This window comes from Gigantopelta aegis, chromosome 6 (genome assembly GCF_016097555.1).
Source record: "Gigantopelta aegis isolate Gae_Host chromosome 6, Gae_host_genome, whole genome shotgun sequence".
NCBI lineage: Eukaryota > Metazoa > Mollusca > Gastropoda > Neomphalida > Peltospiridae > Gigantopelta > Gigantopelta aegis.
Genome location: NC_054704.1, coordinates 102,257,938 through 102,264,872, shown reverse-complemented (window position 1 = coordinate 102,264,872; position 6,935 = coordinate 102,257,938). Strand labels below are relative to the sequence as shown.

The 6,935-nt window shown below is 38.1% G+C and overlaps 1 non-coding gene across 1 annotated transcript; it reads right to left on the bottom strand.

Moving 5' to 3' along the window:
• Positions 1-6,480: 6,480 nt before the first annotated feature.
• On the bottom strand, positions 6,481-6,552 carry Trnac-gca. Its single transcript has one exon. It is a non-coding gene; the product is annotated as a tRNA-Cys (tRNA).
• Between the last annotated feature and the right edge of the window lie 383 nt (positions 6,553-6,935).

The following is a 6,935-nucleotide window of genomic DNA, read 5'->3' as shown; positions in this document are numbered from 1 at the left end:
TCCTAGCTAGTTCGGTTGCCGGCAACCTCCTATCCCTAACTCTTTTATTCATCAATACTCTCTCAGTTAACAATGTAGTGCGAACTGCCAACAATTTTGGATCAGCCCCCTGCTCTAGAACTAACTCTTGTCTATTACAAGGTAAAATCCCCTCTATCAAAGACAACTGGTTCAATTCCCCTCTGCGGGAGATCAACAGGTTCCACCACATTTAATTCCTCAGTTGACTTGTCTACAATTTTACTGATAACCTCATCCACTCCAATTTCATGGCTCACACACGTATCAGACAAATCACAAATATCCTCTGCGTCTTGTGCTAACCTACTGGTCATATCCCTAGTCATTACACACGCAGGATATTTAATCTCATCAACCTCACACTCTTCTATTGGTAACGTGCTGTCTTTAATTAACAGTTGGTCACATTTCGGCTGACAACACTGACTAGTCAAATCATTTCCCAACAAAACTCCTATGTTTTCAACAGGCAAGTCCTTCACAACACCCATAATGACTGGTCCCGTCACAAACTTCGAACACAAGAAAACCTTATGTAACCTGACAACCATATTTTCTCCAGTAACCGAGGTTAAAACCAAACTACGTCCTATGTCTGAATTTTCAATACCAGCTAAACACTCTTGCGTGATCAAACTCTGACTACACCCGGTATCTCTATAGATTGATATAGCCTTAGGACTCAATTCTTGTTTCACATCACAAACCATACCAGTGGACACATACGGGTTTACTTTCTCTGTCATGGGACTAACCATTAACTCTCTCGCTAACGGAGCTGACCTCACTAAACCGACCACTTGCGCATTATCGCGTTTTCCTTTTAAAACAGTCCCCGATAAGATGGTTATCCTTTTTACAGTAACTGCAATGTGGACGAAAAGTTCGTGCATTGGCTGATAATGCAGGTCTATCCTTACTTTGCCCACCAGGTGCATTCCTGGCCTGACTAGCTGACCAACTAGATGACTCTCCCCGATAGTTACTTTCCCGGGAAAAACCTGGCTGAAATTTCTTCTTATCACCCTGTTGTAAAGAGCTACCCTGTACTGCCTGAGCTTTGTGTATTAACACGTAATCATCTGCCACTATGCCTGCCTCCTCTATCTTTTTGACATCACGATCCTCTAAATGAATACGTAAGCTAACTGGTAATCCATTTTTAATGTCCTGTAAGATCAACAACTCCCGTAACTCGGTATATGACTCTACCTGATGAGAAAACAACCCATTTATCAAACATCCCTGCCCTTCTTAGCCACAAACTCACTATAAGACTGACCCTGCGTTTTTCTCAACTCGCTATACCGTAAACGATAATCCTCAGGTCGTAATTCATAAGCCCTCAACACTGCAGCTTTAACTAAGTCGTACTGACTTGCTCGCTCATCACTCATTGAATTATAAGCTATACTAGCCTTCCCCTTAAACTTAGACACGGCTAACAATGTCCACTTAGACTCCGGCCAATTTAGCTGCTTAGCGGCCCGTTCATAAAGTTGAAAGAACATGTCTACCTCCTGATCATCAAATACCGGCACTGATCTATAAGCCTCCGACATGTTAAACCCATTTCCGGCTTCTCGTCTGACTTCTTCAGTATTCAACTTTAACTCATGTTCCACTTTTAATTTTTCTAACTGGAATTCTCTATCCCTATGTCTATCTTCTCTATCCCTCTCTTCTCTTTCTCTCTCTCTCTCTATCCCTCTCTCTATCTTCTCTATCCCTATCTCTATCTTCTCTATCTCTATCTTCTTTCTCTCTCTCTCTCTCTCTCTCTCTCTCTCTCTCTCTCTCTCTCTCTCTCTCTCTCTCTCTCTCTCTCTCTCTCTCTCTCTCTCTCTCTCTATCCCTCTCTTCTCTTTCTCTCTCTCTCTCTCTATCTAATGCACGTTCTTCTCTTTCTCTCTCTTTCTCTTCTCTATCCCTATCTCTATCTCTCTCTTCTCTCTCTCTATCTAACTCAAGCTTTTTAAAAGCTAATTGTTGTTCCACACTTAACTCATTTATCTCTCTCTGGAACAATCTCACTTTCTTCCATAACAGGCCTATCACCAAAAACTTCCTGGATAATAATTGTCTTTATATCACCTAAAGTTTTAGCTGATGTTAAATCAATTTCTCGCTCACCCGCGATTTCAACTAACTCGGCCTTACGTGCTCGCTTAATCTCCACTACACTGAGCGTAGGCCTATCCAGCAAATTCTTATCCATGTTTAGATATGACGCACTTATTATTAATTAATTTTCTAGTGAACAACGTGCTACTTCTGGTTAATTTGTAAAATTAATTTATAAAGCCCCCATTTACAAACAATACCTTTTTAAATATGCATGTCCCGTTTCAGATCCCGGACGAGCGCCCCAATTTTCTACTCCTGTCACGGGGATTCTATAATTCCCGTAACTGAATAAAACACGATTATCAAAATGTCTCTCCTACTTGTATATCTATTAGATCTCTCTGTAACAGGCTGTTAACCCTAGTATGGCTCGTCTCTAGGTATGATCAGAGATACGATCTTATATAAAGTATATATTATTATAGCACGTTAGTTCTCTAGAAAACACAACAAAAACACAATACACTTTGGAATCTGTATTATCCTACGCTGACAAATGTACAGCCGTAGTAGTTAATTAATAACAACAATAATAACAACCCAGAACTGATCACTTAATTAGTTAATCTCTAGGTGTCTAGTTACACAATATGCGAATCACTTCACCGTTACACCACACCCACACGTGTGATAATTGAGAAACGCTTACAGGAGAAGTTAATTAATAAAGGAATTACAACACCATTCCTAACTGGTTAATTTTTAATTAACCCTTACTACTCGTTCAGTAACGTGTGATAATTTAGGAACGCTTCTTGGGGAACTTAATTAATAAAGGAATTACAGCTCTATTCCTAACGGGTTAATTTTTATTAACCCTTAACTACTCTTTCAGTAATCTGTAACACAAAATTAATACTGGTACCTATCACAATAAAGACAATAACCTACAGTTTACCTAGGGTCTTCTAGGATGACTGGCTAAGCTTTATATTACCAAATACTCATATAATGTTAGAACAAAAAGTCTACGATTTACTTCGTCAGATGACCGAAGACACTGTCTAAAGAATATTGGTATAATACAGTATTAAAATATTTAAAGTCACATCAATCACATCAAGGTTATACACAGAGCAGAAATTATATTTACCAAGTCCTAACGGACTACGTTCCCAGGAAGCTTCCTAATTCGTTCTCCTCGATATCTCTAAAACACTAGCTATTTATTATAAATCAGGATTTTGCCTGGGAGTACAAGGCGGTACCTCACGTATCATCTCATAGTCTGACTCTACTAGAGTCGGTATTATTTCTCTCTGATCGTCAGACTTACTGACGCCATCGTCGCCAAAATCACGGTTGTAAAACCGCACTCGCAGAGGTATTACGTAACTACTCGCCACATGGCCTCCACAGCGGGACTAAGTGCATATTGGAATGTCCGATCGTGCGAAGTATTACGTAACAAGTTGCCCATCTGGGCTACGGGCAATAAACTGCACACGGCCCTCTAACACAATTAAAATCGCCACAGGCGAAACAAATTTAAGAGCATGTACCGTGACACACGTCAAATTGAATTTCACGTGGTCGACGATTAACAGTGCAAACATAATCGATAAAATTCATGAATCCTGATAATACAGCTCAAGGCTAATACTACCTCTATAATTTCATTACACAATGAATTCTTTAACACAACAAATACTATATGTACAAATCGGAAGTTTCTTTTTTTGTTCAGTATATATATATATATATATATATATATACATGTATATATATTCTTTTCTACGGACTACCTATAACTACTTATTATCTTGATTTCGACTTATTATCTCAAGGGAGTGGGATCTAGATGTCAATAGAGTGCTGATATGAGGTTATTTGGTTACAGGAACGAATCTCCTCAGTGGATAATTTTCTGAATGTTTTTCCCCGTCCCAGCCAGTGTCTTATGACTGGTACATCAAAAGCATATCAAAGTGCATATAAAAGATCCCTTGCTGCTGCTGGAAACATTATCTCGAGCTATTGATTTATTATGTAGAGCGCACAACATTTTAACTTTCATCATCAAGTATGTCTTTATCTTTTGCAATTCTCTTTTTGGCTGTAAAGTACTAATGCAGAGGTCGAGAGCTCAAGATTAGAAGTTGAGCACTCGAGATAATAAGTCAAACACTTCAAATACCAAATCGAGCACTCGAGATAATAAGTCAAGAGTTCAGCACTGAAGAGAATAAATTAAACGCTCGAGATAAAAAGTTAATAAGTTGAGATGTTGAGGTAATAAGTCAAGCGCGTGAGATAATCAGTAATGCGCTCAAGATAATAAGTCGAGTGTGCATTCAGAATGCGCAGGGGGAAAAAGGTCGATCGATGTTTACTTGTGGGTTAAAAGTACTTTGACAACGTCAAATTACGAAAATGTACATATGAAAATGCACGTTTCCGCGCGCAGATCACGTTGATGGAAGGTGGGCCATATTTTGCGATCTCGACTTATCATATTGATGTTGAGGGATGAACCTGTTATCTTGAGTTATTTCTCTTGTCAGTGCGTATCTACCTTCAGTGGCATATAGTCATGATAACAGGTCGAGGAGCGCTTGACATTATAAGTCAAAATCTTTAAGATAATAAGTTAAGCACTCGACAAAACAAGTGAAGATTTCGAGATATAAGTCGAAGTTGAATATCTTTAAAAGTAAGAAATGAAATGTGTGTCCTAAATATATCACCATATTATTTATTTTATGGGTGGGTTTTTTTATATATATATGGTATGAAAAGAAAGTTTGAGGGCTTAGTACATTTTAAATTGCTTGTGTTTAACATAATGATAGTTATTTTAACACTGTATGGCCGAACGTTGATTAATTTCTATGGTAACGAAATTAACTAAAATTTGTAACCATTTTGCATTAGGTTTATATACGCAGTCTTCGGCTGTTACGGCCGTGGTTCATATAGCCGAGCTGCAATTCAATTAGATAGCCTCAGACCACAATTAATTTCGCTATATGTTTCTATATAGCCTTAGTGGCTATAACATTTTTATTAATATCAGCAGGCCCGTGGATTTTTGTATGTACCTTTGCCTGCATGGGTGACACATATCCTGAAAAGGACAACCCCTGTTGTCCAGCTCTTTCTCCCAGCATATTGGTTTAAACAAACACACCCTCTAAACCAGGCCGGAGTACACCCATTTTACACAAAATGCACTGCTTTTGCATGGGCCGGAATTACCACAAACAAGTCTTCAATGTCAACAAGTTACACATGTTTACAAACTACATGCTCTCCCCTGTCACTTCAGTCAAATAGTTGCCACTTCATAGCTGTCTGCCATGAAATAATCACAGTCAAACTTCGCTCAAGCAATAGGCGAACTTGTTGGCCTATTTCAACATTAAAACAACATTGGGGGAAAAGTGCAATAATAAACTCTGGATTGTGTATTACAATAAATACATTTTATAGCTATACTATCACCTTTTTTCGTCTTTTATATTGAATTAGTTTCCGGCATACTTCGTAATTCACCCGAATCATTTCGTATACTCTCGGCATAATTTCAAATGTTTTAAAACTATTTTCAAATCATTGGCATGATTCTGCAAGTAAGGTTTTGATTGGTCGAAGGAAAGGTCAACTGGACATGAGCTCTAACGGGATGCTTTAGATCCTCAGGTAATAGTAATTAACCAGTGGAGCTAATTTTAATCAGATTGGATTCGGCATTGATTCATACAAAGTGAAATACAAACTCGATATGTGGTATACATTGAGTTGTACTCTTATTACGATGGGACGGGGTGTAACAGAGGTAAAAGGTGTTCGGTTGATGTACGGTCGGTCTAGGATCGATCCCCATCGGTGGGCATATTGGGCTATTTCTCGTTCCAACCAGTGCTCCACAACTGGTGTAACAAAGGCTTACCACAAATTATTTCTATTTTTCTGTTTTTATTATTATTATATCAGTCAATGTTAAATGCAGCTATTAAAGGTTGAAAATGAAAGTGAAACTGGTGGGGTCCGGGTATTTTATGTATAACTTAACTTCATAATCTACTCTAAACATTAGCCGAAACCAATATCACAATGACAGGAAATACTTAATAGTTGGTTGCTTTTGAACCAAAAACAAGACAATACATTAAGATAAACAAACTATTGTTTTCATCAACAAAGTAACAGTAGCATTTCACATAATAATTAATAAAATAAAAAAGACTGTAAAAATAGGATGAAGGAATGAATTATTCAATCGGTCATATGTAAATAAATACTAATATGTAGTATTAAAATAATATGTCAGCCTGTATATATTTATTATTTTTACTAGACTATTTATTTAACATTAAAATAAAAAAATTAAGGGGACATCCGGGATCGAACCGGAGACCTCTCGATCTGCAGTCGAATGCTCTACCACTGAGCTATATCCCCTAATAAACAAATAAGACACAAATGTTATCACAAATAGTGGTGTTTCTAACTGTGTCCATTTAACTTAAAGCCCATGTCAAAATGTGCTGAGAGCGTCGTTAAATAACATTTCCTTTCTGTTCAAGAAATCTCTGTATTTTAACAAGAAATTCAAAATGCCGCCCCCACCCACTTTCGAATACACTCCACGGACCCTACGGCAAGTTAAAGTGTGATTTGTTTGATACCAGAACACAGTTGTTTATTAAGCATGAGCTGGGACGTAGCATCGGCCTCGGATGGTGGGTTACGTACTGGGTTCGCACACCGGTACCGGCTTTCACCCAGAGCTAGATTAACGACTCAGTGGGTATGTGTATGGCTACTACATCGGCTTATCTCTC